We start from the raw sequence: 25,191 nt of genomic DNA on the forward strand, positions 1-25,191 counted from the left end.
TTTGTTTCTTTTTCTAAAAGATATCAAATTTGAAATAACAAAATCATATTGCACTACAAAAAAACATATTTTTTACTAGGGCAGTATTCTTTGTAAATTCGTCGTAAACGGGGTGTTACGACGAATTAACGTCGAAAGACGTTTCGTTGTTAAACGTCCGTCGTAACAGAGGTTTCGTCGTAAACGACTCGTTACGTTTACGACGAAATATATTCCTCGTAAAGCGCAGGGAAAGGATTCGTCGTAAACGACACGTAAGCATTCGTCGTAAAGCCCACGTAATTATTTCGATGTAAAGCACACGTAAATACTTTCGTTGTAAATCACTCGTAAACATTTCGATGTAAAACCCTCGTAAATATTTCGATGTTAATCACTCGTAAACATTCGATGTAAACTCCATGTAATGTTTACGAGGAGTTTACATCGTTTCTTATTATATTATTATTAATTAGTATATAATATATTTTAATTTATATTTAATATTCAGAATTTAAATAATTTAAATTTTAAAACGAAATATGAAATTGGAAAACATATTTTAAAAAGTCATACAATAATATTTAAATTCATAATACAAACAGAAAAATAAAAAAAACTACATATTCTCGAAGTAGTTGGTGGGGTTGCTCGGCTGTTGACGGGTTGGATCAGACTCTTGAGGATCTCGTGGTGGCATTCCAAGAGCGGCTCGTCTCTCACTCAACATTCTCTGCATAACCGGGTTTCCCACGGCCATCACGTCTAGCAAATCCTCAAGAGAGTCTAAACGAACCTGCTGGCTATCCATTCGAGCCTTCATCTGAGCAGTCTCTTCATCCCGTCTCGAAGTGTATGACGAAGTTGCCCTTGCAACTTCGTTAACAGAGCCTATACCGACTATACGTCCCTTCTTTTTAGGAGCCACCTATAAAATCAAAACATATATTAATATAGTTAATTATGTTAAAATATTTAAAATAATGTAAACAAAAATTTTAAGTTGTACCTCTTCGAAGATTCTGTCGACCTCTTCGGTGGACAATGTGACTGGTAATCCATCGGGAGACTCCTGGGTTAGTTGCGTCTCCCGTTCTTCAATCCGACCAGCCACTGTTTGGAAGAGTTTCTCAGATGCAGGATCCACAAAAACTCTGTCGGATGTGGCGTGAGTCATCTTGAATAGGTCAGACAGAGAAGGTAAGACTCCCGTCTTCTCGAACCACCAAAAAAAATTAAATTAAATATTATAAATTATATTAATTAAATATTTTAAAATATATATTTAAAACAAAACTTACAGCTTCTAGACGGACTCCTGCATGAGGTTTTTGTCCGGTTCTGTGAAGCATGGGCAAATGACCATCTTTATCCTTCGTCTTTCGAGAAGCCGAGCACGAATTGGCCTTTTTGATCGAAGAGGGGTGCTCCCAATAGGCGATGAGGCCATCCCACACATCCGTCGTGAGCTCAGTGGGCTTTCCCTCATACCCGTAGATCTCCCACTTGTCCTTCCAATCAGAGACTGTGTTGCAGAGGCGTATCTTTGCCTTTGCAACGAATTCCCCCTTCACCCTCTCGGTGATTCCCAAAACCAATGCCACTTTTGCTGAAACATAAAATTTTTGAAAAAAATACAATTAATAATAAAATTATATATATATATATATATATATATATTTAAAAGTGAAAATTTAATTAAATTTAAAAATCTTACCGCAAAACATTTAAACCACGTGATCTTAACGTGATTTGGTGTCTTGCTCCAGTTCGGGTATGCCCCGTCGTAGTAACCCTTAATCGTCGCCGAAACGCTCCGGCTAACACGATTGTTAGCCCCAAACCTGAAAAAAAAAACAATTTAACCGTTAGAAAATAAAAATTAATTAAATTTTAAAGTAATAAAAATTAATAACTTACCAATAAGTTCCTCAGGGTCTATCGGGGTCTAGAACATCCAAACCCTCTCGTCCAGGCTGGGCAAGCAAATACTCCACTGTATATCTCGCGAAGGGAGCAAATCCGGATGAACTGCACCTTCTGGGACAGGCTCAGGTGCAGCCGCTGGAGGAGGAGGTGGAGGCATATGCGGTGGAAGAGGAGGACTCGAAAAAACTCTCTAAGAAGTCTGAGAGTCTGGAACTGCATCGGAACACGATGGACCGGAAGAAGATGTACCGGAACCATCGCCAAACAACTGGGCATAAGTAGGTGCTGCTGGTTTCCTTTTAGGAGCCATCTAAAAAAAATTTAAATAAATTTAATCAATTATGACGACATAATTAAAAAATTATTCTGTTACCTAACTAATCACCTAAACTATAGTATTCCGTCATCTAACTAATCACCTAAACTAATTATCTAAATAATCACCTAAACTAATTAATAACGTACACTAACTCAAAAAAAAAAAAAGAGGAAAGAGAATGTACCTTAGAGGGAGAGGAGAGGAGTTTGGGAGGAATGAACGAGGCAGCCTCGTCTCGGCATCTCAATATATAGAAAAGGATTCGTCGTAAACGCGACGTAATATTACGACGAAGTTACCAGGCCCGCGTTTTTTCATTTACGACGAAGTTACCAGGTCCGCGTTTTTCGATTTACGACGAAATTACGTCGAAACATCGGTTTACGACGAATTTACCAGGCCCGCGTTTACGACGAAGTTACCAGGCCCGCGTTTTTCCATTTACGACGAAATTACGTGGAATAAATAACCATTTACGACGATTTTACAACGCGTAACCCTAAGCACCAAGAATGAAATCCCTAAACCCCAAAGTCACATATCATCTAACATCATATCTCTTCTCTACTACTTTGTGCTCTTTCTCCAACTTAAACTCTAAAACCCTAAAACTCCAAATAATTTTTTTGAAACTAACACAAATACATATTATATAAAATAACATTTGTTACACATACATTAGGATGGTAAAAAAACAATTTTTCTTTAAACATACGTTACAATAGAGAAATACAACATCAGAGACATATATTACATCACTCTAAATCGTTTTCGTTCTCATCAATATTACATCACTCTAAATCGTTTTCGTTCTCATCACTATCATTACAATCATCATCGTCGCTTCTCTCGAACTCGTCTTCACGTGCTTCATCTGTCGCATCTTCGGGAATATCTTCATATTGAAAGTTTTGCGGGTCGATCAAAAGGATTTCATCAGTTGGTTGTTCTGGTACCTCAACTTCATTGATAGCGTCTTCTTCTTGCAAGGGCGGTTCTTCTCCAGCGACAATGCGTCCACGAGGTGTAATTTTGATAGCAGCTAACCAGTTTATCCCGGAAGTTCGAAGCCGAGGATAAGGAAGGAAGCTAACTTGCTCGGCTTGTGAAGCTAAAATGAAAGGCTCAAATTTGTTGTATCTTCTCCCAAAATTGACACCCACAACACCAAATTTGTTATACCGAATCCCTCGGTTCACAACAGGATCGAACCATTCACATTTGAAGAGGACGCATTTTAGCTTCAATAACCCCGGAAATTCCACTTCAATAATCTCCTGCAAGATCCCGTAAAAGTCCGTTTCAACTTTCACACATATCCCGTAGTTACTCGTTGCCCGATGTCTCCCATACTCGTATGTGTGAAAGGTAAATCCTCGTGTGAAATACATAGGTGATGTGGTGACCTTTGCAACTGGACCTTGAACCAATTCGTGAAACCATACGGGATAATAAGGATCGTCATAATCAACCTGCAAAAAGCAGTTATTCTTAATTAATATTGAAGTATCAAAACACTTACTTAATTAATCAATGTATGAGATATATTACGTACCTGTGATTTTAACCACTTGACAAAGTGCTTATCTTTACGTGTGTCCACATCAGTTGCAGATATTCCTTGTATTGCTTCTTCAACTTGAGATACAAACATGCTGCAAATTAAACAAATAATCAGGTCATACATAATTAACTTCAATTCATATAATTAACATTCACAAAAATATTTACCTTTCAAAGTAACGGGTCACTGCATCCTCGCAGTTGAGCAGAATATAAGTGTGGGCACTATGTTTATCCTCTTCACATGACCACCATACTTCTTTCGTTTTACCACCAAACCGTGCAATTTGGCAGAAAATGTCAGGAACACCATCAATTGGATATGATGTCGGTACTCCACCATCATCATATCTTCTAGGAACTCTTTTCCTCGTACGAACAGTTGGAGCAAAGTAGTATGATGTGAAGTTAGATGTTTCGGCTGTCAAACTCCCCGAAACTATTGAACCTTCCACCTTTGCAAGATTTCTTGCTTTCCCCTTCAAATGTTTCATCTGTCGCTCATACGCATACATCCATCCGTTGTGAACAGGTCCACAAAGCAATGCTTCATACGGTAGGTGGACAACTAGATGCTCCATGACGTAAAAAAATGAAGGAGGAAATATCTTCTCCAGGTTGCACAATATGATCGGAATGTTATGATGAAGTTGTTCGATGACTTCTTCCTTGAACGTACGTGTGCTGAGATCTCTGAAAAAAGCGCCGATGGCTGTATATTGCAAAAGTAATCAAATTAATAATATTTCATAACATATGTATATATATTATAAATTATAATTACCTGCAAGTGCTTCATGGACATTTGCTGGAAGGATCTCGGCAAAAGCAAATGGAAGTAGTCGTTGCATAAACACATGACAATCATGACTCTTCATTCCGGAGAACTTTTGACCTCGTTCAACACATCTTGACAGATTTGAAACATAACCATCAGGAAACTTAACTTCTGATGCAACCCAGTCAAACAAGGTTGTTTTGGCTTCTGATGACAACCGGAAGATGGGAACATGAACGTTTCCATTGCTCTTGATATGTAACTCACTTCTTGAGCAAATATCAGGTAAGTCCATCCTTGACTTTTTGTTATCTTTTGTCTTCCCAGGGACGTTAAGTAATGTATTCATGATGTTCTCAAAAAAGTTCTTCTCAATATGCATGACATCCAGATTGTGGCGTAAGAGAAGATCCTTCCAATAGGGTAGCTCCCAAAATATACTCTTCTTATGCCAATTGTGAGACACACCATACCCATCAGGCATATTTCCAGGAACATGCCAATTTCCTCCAACTTTAACTGTTTCCTGAGCTCCGTAATAATCAATGTCTGCTTCGATCTGCTGGCCGGTGAGATATGGAGGAGGACCGTCTCTGACAATTTTTTTGTGCCGAAACAATGTCTTATTTCTTCTGTACGGATGGGCAAGTGGAAGAAAGCGACGATGACAGTCAAACCAACAACTCTTCCTACCATTCTTTAGTTGAAAAGCATCCGTCGATCCAAGACAATATGGACAAGATAATCTTCCATGTGTTGTCCAGCCAGACAACATCCCATAAGCAGGGAAATCACTTATCGTCCACAGCAGAACTGCTCGCATCGTAAAATTGTTTTTCAAGGAACAATCGTACGTCCTCACCCCTTCTGACCACAATTGATTTAGCTCTTCTATCAACGGTTGGAGAAAAACATCTAGAGATTTAGGAATGGGCATCTTGGAACATTGTTGGCCACCAAAAACCGGCTTGAAGGATCTTAGACACGGTTTTAAATGTCGCAAAGTGCCCTGCATAAGAGGAACCATGACAGTGATAGAGGATTCCTGGAATCTCAGACTCAGATACACATCGTCGGAATACTCCATCCTTGCAACTACGGTACAGATAGGGTTCACCCCAATAGTAATGTCTTGCTCCTCTTAGAAATTTCTGTTTATCATTGCCAGTGAATTTGACAGGTTCTTTCTCAGCAGCCAGATAGTTGGCGATCTCAGTAAACCATGGAAGATTGGGATGTTGCTTTTTGATCGCACAGACAAGGTGTTCCAGAGCGCTGGAGCAAACTGGACGGAGCGGTTGTTCTGTGACGCTTCCCAGACTGACGAGTAGACATGCTCGACTGGAAGGATGTCATCAAGTGTTGTATCTCCATCTATCTTCATTCTGGAGAGATGATCTGCAACGCCATTCTCAATGCCCTTTTTGTCCTTGATTTCTAAATCAAATTCCTGTAGTAATTAGATCCATTGGAGTAGCCTTGGTTTCGCCTCCTTCTTCGTCAGCAAATACCTCAAATCCTCAATCCCGAAATATTTGGAAATTTCCTTTTTTATCTCTGTCGCTGGAGCAGACTCTTACGCTGCTCCGGTTGACTGTTCTGCGCGAAAGACTTCAATTTCATACTTTTTCTCATCTTTCCTCTAGCTGGTCCATTTCTCATCCAATGCAACTCTAGACCTATTATGACTCGAAAAGAACTAAAAACACTCGATAAAACCTTGAAAACTATTAGTAAGAAATACATATAACTAGATTAAGACCCGCGCCTTGCGCGGGATAAACATTATATATAAAAATTATTTTATGTATTATATGTTCTTACATATTCTGAAATAATAAATATATATTGAATAATTAAAACTCAGTAACTATTACATATATAATTAAATTAGTGCGAATGTATAAATCAAATTTATTAATCCAAACAATTTTTTAAAAAATTTGATAGGATATGTAATTAAATTTAAATGATATTAACAAACATATTATATTTTTAATATTAATGTCTATTAAATGATGCTTTCTACTCATATGTTTTTTTGATCATGTGTATCTTTAATAGCAAAAACTTTAAATTACTGATAACAAAATTTTCATTGTGGGATTAATAATTTTAGTAATTTATAATTTAAAAAAAATTATCAATGTTAGTTCAAAACTTTTATCAAAAATAATTATTCAAAGTAAATTTTGAAATTAAAATATTTATTTATTCAATATGGTTTATAGTTTAATTTAGAATGATATATATACATTTATATTTTAAATCTTAATGATTAATTAAGTTAGACTTTTATTTATATGGTAATCATTTTTATTTTGTCATAACAAAAATTTTAAACCATGGATCGCAAAATTTGAATGTGAGACTTTTAACAGTTTTAGTAATTTATAGTCATTTTTTAAAATTCAAAATATAACATATACAGAAAAATCTAAATTTTTTATAATATGGTTATTGTGATTTTTTTAAATTATTTTAATAGTTTAAAATTAAACAAATTTGATAGAAGATACATTATTTTTTTATCAGATCTTTATTATTCAAAATCATTAATTGTCATATATACTTTAGCCACATTAGGAAATTCCGTAATCTTTATTTAAGGAAATAATAAATGACATTAATAATGAATTTATGGTTAGTTTAATAAAAAACTTATTATATAATTAGATGGACCAACATATTTCTCTAATAATTCTAAGAATCATCCTAGTGATGACACGTGGCTACAAAAATAAGTTGTAATGTTTCACAAATAATATATAGGGGATGTGCCAAAAACATAATATATTAGTAGCCAAATCAATTCTCTTAAGCTTTTCCATATATCACAACTCGGTATGTTACGGGTGTCTAACCTTTTGGACGATACTTCCAAAATTCTTGGATTTTGGATATAGACTAGAGGCATTCTACTGCAATATCTCACAAGATCAATGATCCATTTCATTGGTGATATATTGACACCTATGGTGGATGTGGATTTCAATGAAAATTCAACTAGGGTGGATTTCTTCTGGGATCGAGTGCTTTGAAATATCAGTAACCCTTTGCGATTTCCGAGAAATTTTCATTTTGGGGTGAATGAGAATACGCCTCAGATCCTTTTGCCAACGATGTAGTATGCTTAGGCAAAGGATTGTCCTCTTTGGGGATTTAGTTAGGATGATGATCCACACGCAGTCTCTGATAATGAAGATGATGATAATGATGATGGAAATGATTCATATTTACCTATTAGGGAAGAAACTCTTCCTCACACAACAAAGCAAGTCATTGACGCCATCATTGATCAAATACGGGTTTGGAAGGGTCGGTTGCAACAGAAGAGGAAATTACCACATAACAGAGGATGCTCTTGAAAGGTAAAGATATTGATATTGATTACATTGACATAATTGTTGCATATGAAAGGCAAAGGGCTTTGAATAAGCGTAAGAGGGATGAGATGGATGAAGCTCTGCAAAGTCTACCACATCCATTCCAAGGGATGGTCCTGAATCCCGATGGCAAGAAGAACTGCCAAGAGGAGTCTTCCAGTTCGAGATCACCAATTCCAGACTCCCACCAAGGCCCTGGAAGTTCCAATTTGCTATCTTCATGGGGCATGTGGACTGCTGGCTGAACCGCGAGTCAAAGAAATATGTCATTCTGTTTCCCCTGATATTTTCTTCATTTTTGAAAGTATAGTAGTTGTATTGAGTGTGTGACTTAGTTGTTGTCTTAGAATTTGATAATTTTTTCTCAGTTCCTTCTGTTGGTAGGAGTGGTGGCTTATCTTTATTTGGGAAGAAGGAGGTTTATGTCAGCAATTTTTTTTGGGATTTGTTTTGGGATGTAAGAATGTTAAGGTTGAAGTGAAATCTGATGATATGGTTTTCTACTTATTTTGTATTTATGGTGATCCAAACCTTAAGTATCACCATGTGTTGTTGAAAAGAATAGAAAGAATGGTAACCACAAGACAAGGCCTTTGGATCTAGTAGGTGATTTCAATGAAATTCTCTCTAACCAAGAAAAGAAAGGAGGTCGGCTCCGTGATGAAAAATATTTTCAGGATTTTTGAAACATGTACATTTCATGTAACTCACTGACTTACAACACAAAAGGGATCTCATGGGTGGGGAAACGATATAAGCATACAATCCGATCATGTTTAGATCGTGTCATTGTTAATGGTGATTGGGAAACGGCTTTTCCAAACACTGAATCAGAGTTCCTCAAGTTGTATGGGTCAGATCACCGACCTGTTATTAAGACAATAAACTCTACACGTTCTAAGAGAAGAAAGATGTTTCATTTTGACAAACTTCTACTGCATTGTGATGATTTCTGGGATAATGTAGCTAAAGGATGGAATGAATCGAGACCTGCAGGTGTGAGGGGGTATCACTACACGAATTAAGGATTGTCGTAAATCCCTAGCTTTTTGTAAAAGAAATTTGAATCTCAATTCCTCCAGACGCGTTGAAGAGCTGAAGAGTGTGTTGGATCAGGCCATAAGTTCTCTGAATACCACTCCGGACAGGATTACATATTTAAAGAAAGAACTTGCCCAAGCTTATAAAGCAGATGACACTTACTGGTTTTTAAAAAAGGAAATACATGCTCAACGTTTGTGATCGTAATAGAAAATTCTATCATTCTATTACAAAGACTAGATATGTTAGAAATAGTATTACTATAATCAAATATCATGAAAGTACGGTATACAAAGGTGATACTGCTGGTAGTCATGCTGAAAATTTCTACAGTATTATGTATATATTATATTGTACTTATTCATCTGATGAGATTTGTGAGAGTTTTGAGTCAATAGTTACACCTGCCATGAATGATGCTTTGACACGGGGGATTACAGAAAATGACGGGCTCACAGCCCGTTTCTACCAGAGCTATTGGTGTTGGGATTTATTGGTCCTGATATCATCTCTGAAGTTAGGTGTTTCGTCTACCCTACATCTATGCACTCGTACGTAAACAAAACAAACCTTTGTTGATTCTGACTGATATATCGCAATCTTTATTGGAGTTCTGTCCTATTGGTTTATGTAACATGAACATGATGTATAAGATCATTAGTAAAATTCTTCTAGAAATCAAGTCTCGAATATAAGATTGTTTGAAATCTCAAATAAGAACTCTTCTTATTAATCTCTTGAGGAAAATATCTCAAAACCTCAAGCTCTCAAACTCATAAACTCTTAAGTTATGCAATACCCTTGCATCTCCTTATATATTAAATTAAAACTCCTAAACTCATTAGGTATATATTATTTAGAATATTTCCTAATCCTTTAGATAATCACAAACTCAATAGGATTAGGAAACTTGCTTCTCAAGCTTTTTTCAAGCTTATCCCAACATTCTCCCGTTTAAGCTTGAAGCTTTCATTCTCCAGATCCTTCATCCCAATAAACTCTTTCATCTCCTTGAATTTGATTCTTCCTAATGCCTTGGTTAGTATATCGGCCTTTTGCTTCTCTCCAGCTACATACTCTACTCCTACTTGACCATTCTCAACACACTCTCTTATAAAATGGTATCTCTTGTGTATATGCTTACTCCTTCCGTGAAAGACCGGGTTTCGTGTCAATGCTATTGCAGATTGGTTATCAATCCGAATGATCACTCTTTCACTTGATTGGCCCGTGATCTCACATAGTAAATCTTACAACCAAATAGCTTGTCTTGCAGCCTCTGTTCCTGCCATGAACTCAACCTCGCAGAACGACAATGCAACCGTGTCTTGTTTCTGTGAGCTCCACGTGATCGGACTGTCTCCTAAGTAGAAAATGTGACCTGTCGTGCTTCTCCCATCATCTGGATCAGACACATAGCTGATGTCGCTATACCCTATAAGCCTTGGCACTCTTGATGTTGAACGCTCGAAAGTTAAACCGTATGAGAGGCTTCCTCGCAGATATCTCAAGACCTGTTTCATCGCAGCTCCATGGGATTCTCTTGGGCTTTGCATATAGCGTGACAGAACTCCTACACTGTAAGATAGATCTGGTCGGGTATGGAGGAGGTAACGTAAGCACCCTATGTTCTTTCTGAATCTCGTTGGATCGATTTCTTTTTCGTGCTCTGCCTTAGATAGCTTCAATCCTTGTTCCATTGGTATACAGACGGGATTACACTTCTCCATTCCATCTTCCTCTAGTATTTTAGACGCATAACTTCTTTGTACCAAAGTGATTCCTTTCTCATGCTGACAGACTTCTATACCAAGGTAATAGGTGAGTTTACCAAGATCGCTCATGTCGAATTTTGTAGCCATGTTTTCTTTGAATTCTCTAATGATTTCAGTCTTTGTGCCGGTCACGAATAAGTCATCAACATAGACTGCGACAACTAGTAGCTCACCGTTTACTGTCTTATGATAGACCGAGGGTTCCTTAGAACACTTTTCGAACTTTAGCTCGCATAAAATCTGATTCAGTTTATTGTTCCAAGCCTGTGGTGCTTGTCTCAAACCATATAATGCTTTGTTGAGTTTATACACCTTTCCTTCTTCTCCTTGTTTCTCATATCCTTCAGGTTGCGTAACGTAAACGGTTTCCTTCAATTCTCCGTGCAAGAATGTTGTTTTGACGTCCAGGTGATGAACCTCCCATCTGTTTGCTGCTGCTAGATTCACGAGTAGTATTATTGTCCCAAGACGTGCTACTAGGGCAAAGACTTCGTCAAAATCAATTCCATGTCGTTGCACATATCCCTTAGCTACCAGCCTTGATTTGTACTTGTTAATGCTTCCGTCTGAGTTTCTTTTGATTTTGAAAACTCACTTTAGACCAATTGCCTTTGCTCCGAATGGTAAATCCACCAAAACCCACGTTTTATCCTTGTCAATGGAGCTTATCTCTTCTTCACACGCTCGTCTCCATTCTTTTGAGTCCTTGGCCTCACCAAAGTTGTGTGGCTCATTGTTAAGAAACATAAGTACCTCTTATCCGAGCTCTTCCGCAAGCAGTACATAATTATCAAGGTATTTTGGTCTCGTATGTTGTCTCTCTGACCTTCTCAGTATCTGCATTTCTTCTTCTATCACCTCTTCTTGATCATCATGATCAGTATCCATGAATGGTTGTGCGATGGTTACTTCATTGATGTCTTGTTTCAGTCGTAGTATATCATCTTTAAGATGATCATCGATCCCATGATTCCCATACTCTCCAAGTATCACTTCAAAGCTGTTGGTGTTTTGATCTTCCGTGTCATCTATACTCCAATTCCAACCTCTGGTCTCATCAAAGATGACATCTCTGCTGACTACTATCTTTCGGGTTTGTGGGTCAAGCAATCTGTATGCTTTAGATCCTGGCTCCGTCCCTAGGTTTACAAGCATACGTGCTCGATCATCCAGTTTCTTTAGGAGTTTTGCGTCTACTTTTGCATAGGCTATGCATCCGAACACTCTTAAGTGTTCAATACTTGGTTTCTTACCCCGTAGTCCTTCATATGGCGTCTTTTCATTCAATGCTCTTGTAGCAACTCGGTTAAGAAGATATGTCGAGTGTCTTATGGCTTCGCCCCAAAGATAGTTTGGCATGTGCATGTGTTTTAGAATACTTCTTTCCATCTCCATCATCGTTCTGTTTCTCCGCTCCACAACCCCGTTCTGTTGCGGTGTGTATGGGGCTGTTAGATGCCTCTTGATGCCATAGCTTTCGCAGAAAGAATTGAAATTTTTGGACACGAACTCTCCTCCTCGGTCTGTTCTGAAAGTTCCTATCTTCTTTCCCGTCTCTCTTTCTACTACCGCTTTGAACTTCTGAAACCTTATGAACGCTTCATCCTTTGTCTTTAAGAGCATAGTCCACATGTATCTGGTATTGTCATCAATGACTACAAAGATGTACCTATTTTCATTGGGTGTTCTCGGTGTTATGGGTCCGCACAAGTCTCCGTGAAGCAATTCCAGTATGTCGCTTGCTCGGTAAGTAGTAGACTTAGGGAACAAATGTCTTGCTTGCTTGCCAAGTAAACACGATCCACATACCTCCTTCTCAATATTTATACTTGGGATGCTAAGTACGAGCTTCTTCTGTATCATTCCTTTCAGAGACTCAAAATTTATGTGTCCTAACCGTGCATGCCAACGTTTTGATTCAGTTGTTGATGATAGGTTCAGGCGTGCATTACTCCTTATTCCCATGTGAACCTTATATAATCTGTCTGATGATCGTTTTGCTTTCACAAGTAACTTCCCATGATGATCATGCATTGTTAGCTCTTCTCCTTTTAGTCTTATATCACAACCAGCTTCTGTAGCTTGACCCAAGCTTATGATATTACTCTTCAATTCTGGAATAAAGTAAACGTCTGTCATCTTTCTTGCTTCTCCATTCATATCCGTAAATGATATTGTTCCCTTGCCTTTAATATTTATTCTCGAGTCGTCCCCAAACCTTACCTTGCCGGTAATAGTATTATCAACATATGAGAAGTATCTTCGATCTCCAGTCATGTGATTGCTTGCCCCATTATCCAGATACCATATGTTTTCAGACTTTTCTCCATATTTTTCGGGTAGAACGTTCTTTTCATTCAAAAACACTACCTCATGCATCATCAGCTCGTCGGCCTCGTGTGTGTCAGTGTTGTCGGTTTCTTGCACTTCCTGCAGCTTGAGAAGGAGATCTGGACATTGGGCTACAAAGTGACCGATCTTATCACACCTGAAACATGTTATTTTAGAGGCGTCTCGTTCAGTGTAGCCCCTTCCTCCGTTATATCCTCCTCCATTGTATCCTCTTCCTCCATTGTACCGTCCACGTCCTCGTCCTCTGTAGAAAGAACGTCCACCTCTGCCTCGTCCTCGAAAAGAATCACCATAGTAGTTGTTTTCTTGCGGACAACGGTTTGATTGATCCTGCGACGAGTGATTGACCTGACTATTTTTCCCGTCGTTAGTCGCATACATCAACTTCGTTTGATCATCGTCACCATCTTCATCATCAAAGATCCTCTCCTCGTATGCTTTTAGACGACCAATAATGTCTTCAAAGTTGACTATATTTAGATCTAAGACTTGCTCAAGCGAAGCAACTATATGTATGTATTTCTTTCGGGGTAAACTTGAGAGAAACTTCTTCACAAGTTTTGTCTCTTCAATAATAACTCCTAGGGCAGACGATTTAGACGCAAGTTCTGATAATTTTCCCCCGAAGTCATCAATGCTCTCGGTTTCCTTCATCTTTAATCTGTCGAATTCATTCATTAACGTCTGTAATCTCGCTTCTCTTACTCGTTCAGCTCCCACATATCTTGCTTTGATGGCATCCCATACTTGTTTAGCTTTTTCAAGCTCCCCTACTTGGAGAATTAGCGATTCGGGTATTGACTGGAACAACAAAGCTAAAGCTAGGTCGTTTTTATCGACACTTGCTGTTTCGATCTTTATTGCCTCCCAGGCTTTGTGTACTCGCAGGGTAATCTTCATCCTCATAGCCCATACTGTATAATTAGTTGAGGTAAGCATCAGGCACTTAATAGAAGAAGAACCACCGCCTTCCTTTATCTTATCAATCGCTGGTACGATTTCACTCATGATCTCTGTTTTGCTCTGATACCAAATCTAGAAATCAAGTCTCGAATATAAGATTGTTTGAACTCTCAAATAAGAACTCTTCTTATTAATCTCTTGAGGAAACTATCTCAAAACCTCAAGCTCTCAAACTCATAAACTCTTAAGTTATGCAACACCCTTGCATCTCCTTATATATTAAACTAAAACTCCTAAACTCATTAGGTATATATTATTTAGAATATTTCCTAATCCTTTAGATAATCACAAACTCAATAGGATTAGGAAACTTGCTTCTCAAGCTTTCTTCAAGCTTATCCCAACAATTCTGGTGTTTAGACTGAAACCAATCTTGGATTCAATGGTTTCTGAATCACAATCAGCCTTCATCATGGCCGCATGATATCTGATAAGATACTCATTGCAAATGAGATTATGTATTTGTTGAAATCTCGAAAAGAGTCTCTTAGACATATATGGTGATAATGGCGGACATCATTAAAGCCTATGACCGGGTCGAATGGTATTTTCTTCGTAACTCTTTTGGCTTTTGATTTTTGCCTCACATGGGTTGGCAATGGAAAAAATGTTCCATCAGATATCCCACCCTAAAAGCCGCCTCTGGCGACAACCACCTTCCTAACTCAGTTCGCCATGCCTCCAGAAGTTCGAGAAACTCTTGAATCGAGTTTTCACGGCCAGATATGAAATATGAAGAACCGAAGAGGTCTAAAGGAAGCGCCATCAGATAAAAATGAAAAGTCAGATAAAAGAAAAGGAGCGACTAACACAACATCGAATGCGTTAGGGGAGGGGCGACGCCTAGGGTTCTCTTTTTTTTTCTTTACTTGCAATGCTTGTTCTAAATGTTACTTTTGTTTTGTGAGAAATTATGGGATAACTTACGTGATCTGTGGTTTTTGTTTTAGTTTTCGTTTTTTGCAAAACCTATTTTTCATCCAATCAAGTTTTAGCTTTTACTTTTTCGCTTATATTTGTTTGTAAAAATTATTTGATTTGCCAACCAAAATTTTCAATAAATAGACTCCCTAGAGTTTTGTGTAACGTTTTTGAAATGTTTAACCAATTTATGAAGAAAACTCAAAATCAACTTTTCTGGGATTCTATAGAAAAAAATTGATTTTTGTTTCTTTTTGTAGAAAGTACTACATTTTAATTAATTAAAAATTAATAAATAATGTTTTCATTAAGATAAAATTCTCATACAAGTTTGTGTACATGAGATTCTCATTTAAACAATATTTTATTTGTGTTTCAAATCTGTAAAATAAATTTAGATATTTATATATATATTAATTAATTGTAAATAATGTAATATTATTAGACACATTAAAAAATAACTAAAAATTGTAAAACATAATGTGTTTTATAAATAAAATATATTTAAAATAATATTGAAAAAAAGCCATTCAAGTTTTTAAAAATAAAATATAATTTATATAAGAAAATTTATAACTAGTGTCAAAATTTGAAATATTTTTATTTTTGTAAATTTATAGGTATTATATGATTATATTTTAGTATAGTATTAGAACTAAAATAATTTAAAAATATGTTAATGTATTTTTATTTTTAAATAACAATCATTATATTTTGAAAAATTTTAATGGTAACTTCTTTATATTTTATTGTTATCTATCTATACTATTATTTGAGAAGTGAATTTTTTTACTTGTTATTTTCTTCATAATTTTAGTGAATTTGATTACTTATCATTTTTTCATGATTTTATGATAAATCATTAGTTTTATGAATATTATTAGATAATTTTTATATATATATATATTTATCATGATATTTAAGATAATTAATAAACATTAAGCTATTCTACTGATATACAAATATTATTTTAAAAATGTATTTTAATATATAATTATCAACATTTAATTGATAAATATATATTAACAATGTCTAACGATAATATCATAATTACGTTTGCCTTATATTTTTTTTGGAGAATATTTATCTTATATTTTTATGATTTTTATGATTAGTATTATAGACAGTTTTTCTGATTCTTATTATAAATATTATAATATATATAAGTATACTAATATATATATATATATAAGTATACTAATATATTTTAATTAATCGATTTCTTCGGTTTATTCAGTTGGATTGGATAATATACTAAACCATATCCAAATACTGCGGATTTTTTTTAAAATAACATTCATTCGGTTTATTCGTTATTACGAAATCCAAACTATTTGTTCTATTTTGGTTCAGTTCGGTTTTAAATGGTTCGGTTTTACTCTATTGAACACCCTTAGGTTATTATTATTTTGTTGATATTTTATGGGCTGTGATTATTTATAATACTTTCATTGTCACCGGATTTCTTTTCAGTCCAAATACACTAAGTGGGGGTTATTGGTTGTTTTATTTTAATGGATTTGAAAATCTGAACTAAATCTAGTGTTATTGGTTCTATGATTTTCAAATCTGTATTAAAATCATGTGTTATTGGTTTAATGATTCATAAATTCTATATCAAATCAAGTGTTATTCAATCGTACGAATTTAGTAAGAAATTTGATTTTATAATAGAATTGAATGATTTTTTTTTGGATTTTTTTGTTAAGAATACAAGACTCAAATCCGAGGAAAAACCTTCAGATTTGTAAATACTAATCCGAAAAAATTTAAAAATCTGCATATTTTACTTGAATTTATAAATACTACACGGATTTCTAAATCAATTAAAATATATAAACCAATAACACCTAATTTAATTTCAAATCCAAGTTTCTTAATTTGATTTCTACTATAGAAAAAATTTGGTCAAAAATCTACATTCGTAAATAAACTATGAAACAAAATAAAATAATTTAATATATTAATTACCAATATGAATATTGAAATTTTATGACTTATAATATTAATTTAAAATTTGTATCTAATAAAATAATTTTTTAATAAAATAAACTTTAGAACTAAAAATTATATATATATATATATTGATCCGCACATTGTGGGGTACATCAACTAGTTTTTGTATTATTTTAAAATAATGTATTGGCTAGAAAAACTAAAAAGTACAAGCAAAACCAAAAACAAACAAAAATCTAAATCTAAAATCTAAAAACCAAAAGCTAAAAATTAAAAACAAAAACTTGAAAATCAAAAACCAAAAACTAGTTTAAACAATCAAAACTTAGTTTTTATGTAAATGTGAGTTGTGATATTTTCTTTAACTCCACGGCGATGAAGTTGATAGAACTATTTTTGGTATGGAGTCTGCTTATAACATACACTATCGTCAAAACATCAGAAATGTAATTCAGGCTGAAGCTAGACTTCAATGAGGTAAAGATGAAAGAGAAAGAAGATGACACAAACAGATCAAAGCAAGAGTTACTAGTTCAAATTTTCAGAGCAATTCTTAGTGGGGGTTATTGGTTCTCGTAGTTTAGTGGATTTATAAATTTTCTTTATATTTCTAAATATTCTATAAATCCAGTGATTTTCAAATCAAATAAATAGATTTGAGAATTATTGATATGAGTATTTTAAAATCAAATAAATGAATTGTTACAAATCAATGGATTTGTAACTAGACCTAAATAAAGCACTACAAGAGAACATTATGTTCTCCGACTGCAACTTCCAAAAACATGGATTGTCACAAACTTTTCACAGCATCACCTCAGAAAATTCGGATCAAGCTATTTTTTCACCATGTTATCGGAAGTTTGATCAGATCAAAAGTAAAAATTTCTGACAAAACAGATTTACTTGTTATCTTTTCAGAAATCTCATCGGAGTATTCTCGGAACTTATCGACGACTTCATCTTCTCCACCATTCATCATCTTTCTTGCCTCTTTTTCATTTTGCTAAGCATCAAAAGCTGATCGCACACAATTGGTAGGGATACGTTCATATGGAATACATCTCTCGTTGCATCTCTTTTTCATTATCGTATGCATTATACAATATGTTTGTATGGACATGTGCTTAGTGCATGTTTTTAACATAGCAAAAAACAATGTATAAAATTTGAAGTAATGCATCAACCGATGTTTGTTGGGACACAAAACTATAAAGAATGAAAAAAAAACAATATAAAACAAATCCAACCAAAATAACAAGGTTAAACCCAATATTTGATCCTTTGTATTTTATTCTTAAAAATAGTTACAAATCCAATCAAATCTAGTTTCAAATTAAATCCATACACAAATCTTTATTATTGAATAACACATGATTCTAAATTTTATTTTAAAATCATAAAACCAATAACTATAGATTTGAATGTGAATTTTAAAATAATAGAACCAATAACACTACATTTAGTTTGGATTTACAAATCCATTAAAATGCAGAAACCAATAAAACCCTCTAAAGCAATTAAAAATTTGGAACCACAGAAACAGAGAGACCAATAAAAAACAAAATTCTGCAATCGTTAAGTTTAAACCGCAACTCAATTCGCAATAAGGTCCACAGAAGATAAAGTACATAACTAGAAAAAAAAAAAGAAGCAAAACATTAAACCATACAAGACTAAAATTGAGACTGGAAAACTAAAGAAGCAGTTTAGTCGACTTCCTCAATCTTGGGACCAGCACCTCCAGCAGCAGGAGGAGCTTCATCATCAGCAGGACCACCTGCTTCACCACCAGCTCCTTGATACATCTTAGCAATGATGGGGTTGCACACACTCTCCAACTCTTTCATCTTGTCTTCAAACTCGTCTGCTTCGGCCAATTGGTTAGCATCAAGCCATTGGATTGCCTCCTCAACGGAATCCTCAATCTTCTTCTTGTCTGCAGCAGGAAGCTTCTCACCGATCTTGTCATCACGGATGGTGTTTCTCATGTTGTAAGCATAGTTCTCAAGAGCATTCTTGGCTTCGACCTTCTTCTTGTGCTCCTCATCCTCAGACTTGTACTTCTCAGCTTCTTGCACCATCTTCTCGATCTCGTCCTTTGACAAGCGACCCTTGTCGTTGGTGATCGTGATCTTGTTCTTTTGGCCAGTGGTCTTGTCCTCGGCAGAGACATTGAGGATGCCGTTTGCATCAATGTCGAAACAGACCGTGATCTGAGGGACACCACGTGGAGCAGGAGGGATGCCGGAGAGCTCAAACTTTCCGAGGAGGTTGTTGTCTTTGGTTCTAGCTCTCTCACCTTCGTAGACCTGGATCAACACACCTGGCTGGTTGTCTGCGTAGGTGGAGAAAACCTGCTCCTTTTTAGTCGGAATAGTTGTGTTTCTCTGGATCAAGGTCGTCATAACTCCACCTGCGGTTTCAAGACCAAGAGAGAGAGGAGTCACGTCCAAGAGAAGAAGGTCTTGCACCTTCTCATTGCCTTCACCGCTAAGAATAGCACCCTGAACCGCTGCACCATAAGCCACAGCCTCGTCAGGGTTAATGGATTTGCAAAGCTCTTTACCATTGAAGAGATCTTGGAGAAGCTGTTGGACTTTTGGGATACGTGTAGAACCTCCGACAAGGACAACATCGTGGACTGTGCTCTTGTCCATCTTAGCATCACGTAGACACTTCTCTACAGGCTCCATACACTTCCTGAAAAGATCCATGTTGAGCTCTTCGAACCTAGCACGAGTGAGTGCCGAATAGAAATCAATCCCCTCAAATAAAGAGTCAATCTCGATGGTGGTCTGAGCGGTGGAAGAAAGAGTCCTCTTTGCTCTCTCGCAGGCAGTCCTCAACCTCCTAAGAGCTCTAGGGTTACCGCTAATGTCCTTCTTGCTCTTCCTCTTAAACTCTTGGACAAAATGGTTAACCATCCTGTTGTCAAAATCTTCGCCACCAAGATGAGTGTAGCTTTGACCTCAAAGATACCTTCTTCAATGGTGAGAAGAGAGACATCAAAAGTACCACCACCAAGATCAAAAATCAAGACATTCTTCTCTCCAACACTGGTCGCCTTCTTGTCAAGACCATAGGCAATGGCAGCTGCTGTGGGCTCGTTGATGATACGCATGACATTCAAACCAGCGATGACACCAGCGTCCTTTGTGGCTTGACGCTGAGAGTCGTTGAAGTAAGCGGGAACAGTGACCACAGCGTTTTTGATGGTGACACCAAGGTAAGCTTCAGCGATCTCACGCATCTTAATGAGAACCATGGAAGAGATCTCCTCAGCGGCAAACTGTTTCTCTTCGCCTTTGTAGTTGACGACGATCATGGGTTTGTCGGCAGGACCAGGGATGATCTTGAAAGGCCATAGCTTCATGTCGCTTTGGACAGATGAGTCACTGAATCTTCGACCAATCAATCTCTTTGCATCTGTCACAATTAACAAATACCAAAACAAGAGTTGATTCACACAATTCAGAGAAGCAAAATCAACACACATAAACAACACAGATCAAAATCAGAACCGGTATAATCAAAACAAAACCAATCCTGCAACTATAGCCCCTAAAAGAAAAAAAACAACAAATCAAAATCAGAATGAAGCATCCTATTCGACCAATCAATCTCTTGGCAGTTGCCACAGATTCGAAACAGTTCAGAGAAGAAAAATCAACACAATGGATCCAATTTAAACAACACAGATCTACTAGATCAATCACAACACATATCTAAATAAGAATGGCAAAAGAATCACAACTTTAGAATATCAAAATCAACAAACGTAAATCAGAACCACAATGTCATAAATATTCAATTAAGATCTTTCTATAAACCTAATCATCGAAGCTGAGATTACGTACCGAAGACGGTGTTAATCGGGTTCATGGCGACTTGGTTCTTGGCGGCATCACCAATCAATCTCTCGGAGTCGGTGAAGGCCACGTAAGACGGAGTCGTCCTGTTGCCTTGGTCATTAGCGATGATCTCGACACGGTCGTGTTGCCATACTCCGACGCACGAGTAAGTCGTTCCCAGATCGATTCCGATCGCAGGCCCTTCTCCTTTTCCAGACATTCTCAGAAAAACTTCAGCTAAGACTTGTGAAGGCGAAGAGCAGAATTAGGATTGAGTTTATGGTGTGTGGGAGAGAGAGAGCGCTTGAGGTTTTCTTTTATACGCATTGTGCTTCATGTTTCCAGAATGTTCTATGAAGTTTTCTTGACCGTTAGACTGATCCGACGGTTCTAAGACACTTGATGCCTTTTTCCCCGTTGTTAAGGAATAGAAAGTTGCCACAAAACATGCATATGTTTTTGAATAAACTAATCAAATTTTGTTTCATTAATAATATTTTCTATACATTGGATCAGTTGCTCTTCTTTAAATTGATATTGATTTCATTAAAAGAAATCTATAAATTAATATTTTATTTAAGAAAATTTTATGCCAAAAATTAGGGTTATGCGAATAAACTGGACCCAAAAACCAAAACTAAACCTGATCCAATAAAAATGAATCCAAAACATAAATATCAAATGGATCTTGTTTTATGGTATTTCGGGTTATGGTTTTATTAGAACCGAAGCTGGACATAAATGGATCTCTGATAGAATCCGAAAGATTCAAAATCCCAAAAAAACAATTTGTACCAAACATGATTTTAATTCCTAATATGTATCTAAAATACACTAAAATATTATTGAACATCTAAAATAATTATTTATTACATGAATAATTGACTCAAATACTTAATTAGTTTAATATATATTTTTGGTATTTGGTTAATATTAATGTTCTTATACTTTGACAATTGTATTTGGAATTCAATTATGAATAAGTTTTCTTTTCAAGTTTAAACAATGTTTTTTTAAAAGTCTAAATAGTGTTTCTTAGGTTTATAGAGTTGCTAGTTGTTAATTTTAATTTGCTTAAATTTCATTATGTATGACTTTCGTTCGTACAAAACTTTGGTTTTGTCATGCTATATCTCATGTTGTTACGTATAGTACAAAGAAGAGTCTCGTATGGTTGATAGACGAGTCTGCTAAAGTTATTTTGAAGGAAACAATATGGTTTGAGGAAGCCACGTAAACAAATGTATTGAAATTGTTGGATATATATTGAGTTTAATCAAGTACAAATCAATATTTTTGGAACCGATAACCCGAAACCAAAACTATTTTGGGTTCAATCGGATCTTAGACATATAACTAAATCCAAACCAAACCCGAGTAAATCCGAACTGAATCCGACCCAAACTTTTATAATATCTGAATGGGGCGAAATTTCATGAACCTTAAAATCCAAAACCAAAATATACCCGAACCGAAACCCGATTGCCCAGCCCTACAAAAAAATCAAGATTTAATTAACAGAATGGTTACTCAGTCAAAATATTAACAAGATAAAATGTCTTGAATAACAAAAACTCATTTGAAGAAGAAATTGGACCCATGATTAAGATGTTATTGTTATTAAATGAACAGTTTTGAAAAAAAAAAATCTCAAAATTAAACACATGAGCAGAAAAGAAGACCCTCAAGTGTTAGTTATTATGAGGATAAATACTTGTCACCATGACAACTATATGTTCTTAATTACTTATGTTTTGCAGTTCCCTAACACAGAGATTTTGGTTATTCCATAGTGTACGCTTCACCATCATTGATCTATAATATAGTTTTATATGAGGTGAAACGCAAGTTTTGCAATGTAAATATTGTGTTTGGCAAGTACCAGTTAAAAAGCAGTTTAATTATGAGTTTTGTTTAAGATTTTGCATTATTGTGGTTAATTTCTTGCCTCATATGAATTTGTTAAACTATATGTTTTAGTTCTCATGATTAGTTGACCATTATTTATATTTTAAAGGAAGTTTTTGATATTGTTACCAGGAAGGTAGCTGTATGAAGTAGTTGACTGTAGTTTTGAGGCGATTATGTGTAGGGATGTTGGGAATAATATCTTTTAATTTTATCATTGTCGTTGTTTTATACATTTATTTTATTTTGCTCTATATTAGTAGCAGAAAGAAAGCCTTGGTAAAATACCAGGATCCGAAGAACCGAAACGAACTTGATTTGAAAGTAATACTCAACACAAACTAAAACTGATTAAGCATTGAGATGGATCCAAAATTTTAATATCCGAATAACCATATCCGAATCCGATCTAAAATGAAATATTTTGGATCGCAAAAATATCTAAATTATAATTATATACTTAAATATACTAAATAATTTTAATTTTATACCTATTAGATATTCAAAAATATGAAAATATCTAAAAATTATCAAATTAGTCATAAGTAAATATCTAAAAATAACAAAAATGTTCAAAATACTAAAAATATATATTTGTTCTCCATCCAAATATTTAAACTGGACTAATTTTTATGTAAGTTTATGTATTTAATCTTACATTATTCAAAAAAATTATGTTTCATATTATTTTTGTTTTTAGATTTTGAAAACTTAAGTATATTTGGATTTTTGTTAAAAAGTTAAATAATTAAAATGGGTATCCGAACTCGAATCTGAACCGAACCTGCAATGATTTGAACCAATGCAAACCAAAATTTGTATATATCCGAATCAGATTTATATTTCTAACTCTAGAAATCTGAAATCCGAATAAATCAATTGGATTTGAATGGATATATGAATGTCTATCCCTAAAAAGTTATACTACAAATCCCTTATTACAAAGTAAAATAGATAATCTAATCAACCATTTCAATCCATGCACGCATTACCTAGTCACTCGTTATTTCACCATCCTATAAATTAGGAACTTAAATCCCCCTTCCCTTTTATTTATTAGTCTAGGCTCTTCTTTATATTCTATTAGGGGGTGTCCGCACTTCGCGCGGAATATAGTTTTATTGTTGTTAAAAGTATGATTTTTTGGATAATGTAATTATGTGATCATTTTTATTTGTTAAGAACGTTATTTGGTGTTTTTATTGTGTTATGTAGTAGTAGTAATGATAGGTTAATATATTTTGTATTTGTTTTTTCAATAATGTGTTTGGTCTGTACAATATTTGTTAGTAGTGAAGTGAACCTCTAATGTAAAAATATATTGAATTTCAATAACTTTGCATTTATGCATTTGTTGATTCTAATATTAACGGTTTCAGCTTCAAAATTGTCTTTTATTTTTTTTTTCATATTTTTGAACATTATAACTTTCATGATATTTTTGCCTTTTTTCGCCTCAATCTCCTAGCTTGGCATTGAATTTTGCATCAAGCATTATATTTCAAGTCTTAACTTACGTCCGTCAAAATATCTGCAACCTGATTGTCAGCATATGAAGCATCCGGAGCAAACCTTTCATATTTTGACATTGAGCCTTCAACATCTATGTATTTTGTTTACCTTTCTGGTATTCGGTGTTTCTCATCAGCACCGAAAAAGACTTACTTCCTCCTCTTGTTCTTTATCGCCTTCTTCACCTTGAGATTTCTGGTATTTGTTGTAGATTGGGTTTAGGAGTTCCCAGTTGTGTTATTGTTTCTAGCGTCGTTTTAGGCTGCTCCATTCAATATTGGATGCTCATCTTCTTCCTTAAATTTCAGCTGATGTTAAGAACTGCATCTCTTTGGGTTGGGTCAAAGTTTAATCATCTTTGAAGTTGTTTTCCTCGTCGTTGGCTTACCATCGATACTCCTTTCTCGTCTTGGTTTTCAAGATATGGTTTTCGGTGATCTGACTTCTATAGCTCGAGGACGGCTCCTCGATTTGATGATTACGTTTTGTCTACCCTTCCATCTATGTTCCCTCATCTCATTGCTGTTTGCGCCTCTCTGACTCTCCCTTTCGCCATGTTTACCACTCCAGGTTTGGATAGTGTTCTCCTCCGAGTATGCTCTGTAGATTTGGAAGATGGTTTCTGGTCTCAAGTCTGGGCTCTGGTTTCTCGGGGGTTGGCTTTCGTTCTCCCTAAATCATGTTGTTCTTTTCTTCCCTTGCTTCCATTAGTATAAGTGTGCGGTATTAGTCTCTTGAAACTTTGGTCCCTTCTATCCAGAGCTTTGTGGTTCTTCACCGGCATAGGCGTCTTGTTTGTGCTTGTTTAGTTTGTGAGGTGGTTCTTACCTCTTAGCTTGTGGTTGTGCTTATCGTTCGTTATGTATGTTTCTTCCTACTTCATGGTGATTTTGGCCTTCTGTTGATTATTCTTCCTCTAACACGCTTTCTTGGTTCTTTGCATTGGTCCTTGATC

At 35.5% G+C, this 25,191-nt stretch overlaps 1 pseudogene; it reads right to left on the reverse strand.

The window, feature by feature from the left end:
- Positions 1–18,517: 18,517 nt before the first annotated feature.
- LOC106376645 lies at positions 18,518–21,115 on the reverse strand (annotated as a pseudogene).
- Between the last annotated feature and the right edge of the window lie 4,076 nt (positions 21,116–25,191).

The sequence above is a fragment of the Brassica napus genome, chromosome C1 (assembly GCF_020379485.1).
Source record: "Brassica napus cultivar Da-Ae chromosome C1, Da-Ae, whole genome shotgun sequence".
In the NCBI taxonomy this organism is placed as follows: Eukaryota; Viridiplantae; Streptophyta; class Magnoliopsida; order Brassicales; family Brassicaceae; genus Brassica; species Brassica napus.